The sequence below is a fragment of the Arachis duranensis genome, chromosome 9 (assembly GCF_000817695.3).
Source record: "Arachis duranensis cultivar V14167 chromosome 9, aradu.V14167.gnm2.J7QH, whole genome shotgun sequence".
Taxonomy (NCBI): Eukaryota; Viridiplantae; Streptophyta; class Magnoliopsida; order Fabales; family Fabaceae; genus Arachis; species Arachis duranensis.
Genome location: NC_029780.3, coordinates 82408902 through 82409949, shown reverse-complemented (window position 1 = coordinate 82409949; position 1048 = coordinate 82408902).

The window sequence follows — 1048 nt, the reverse complement described above, 5'->3', positions numbered from 1 at the left end:
AGGGTATAGTTTTGGGCGTTAAACGCCAGAATGTGCACCATTCTGGGCGTTTAACGCCGGGATGGCACAAGAGGGAAGATTCTGTTTTTCAATGCAATTTTTTTCAGGTTTTCAAAGTTTTTCAAAATCAAATCTTTTTCAAATCATATATTTTCAATCAAATGTTTTCAAAATCAATTTCTTTCCTTTTTCAAAGATACTTACTAACAATTAATGATTTGATTGAACATTTTAAGTATGTAATGATTTGATTCAACATTTCAAGTATGTTGCCTTTTCTGTTGAGAAAGGTTTAATGTTAGAATCATATCTTTTCTTGTTGGTCAAGTTTTTAATTTTCAAAATCAAATCTTTTTAAAAAAATGTTTTTTTTAAATCATATCTTCTCAATCACATCTCTTTTTAAACTAATCATATCTTCTTAACCACATCTTTTTCAAAATAGTTTTCAATCAAATCTTTTTGATTTCTAATTTCAATTCTTTTTTAAAAATCACTTGATTTCTTTCCCACTTTTGTTTTCGAAAATTATCAATCAAAGTTTTTCAAAAAAATGTTTTCAAAATCTTTTACTCAATTTTCGAAAATTACTTACCTTCTTCTCACATCCTTCTAATTATGGACTAACACTATTCCTTAATGCAAAATTCGAACTCCATCTTCTTTGATAAGTTCGAATTTTCTACTTCTGTTTTCTACTTTTCTTTTCCTCTGACACCTAAAGGAATCTCTATACTGTGACATAGAGGATTCCACATTTTCTTGTTCTCTTCTCTTTCTTATGAGCAGGAGCAAAGACAAAAGCATTCTTGTTGAGGCTAACCCTGAACCTGAAAGGACCTTGAAGCGAAAGCTAAGAGAAACTAAGGCACAACTCTCTGTAGAGGACCTAACCGAATTCTTCAAGGAAGAAGAGCTCATGGCAGCCGAAAACAACAACAATGCCAACAATACAAGGAAGGTGCTGGGTGACTTTACTGCACCTACTCCCGACTTCTATGGGAGAAGCATCTCTATCCCTGCCATTGGAGTAAACAACTTTGAGGTT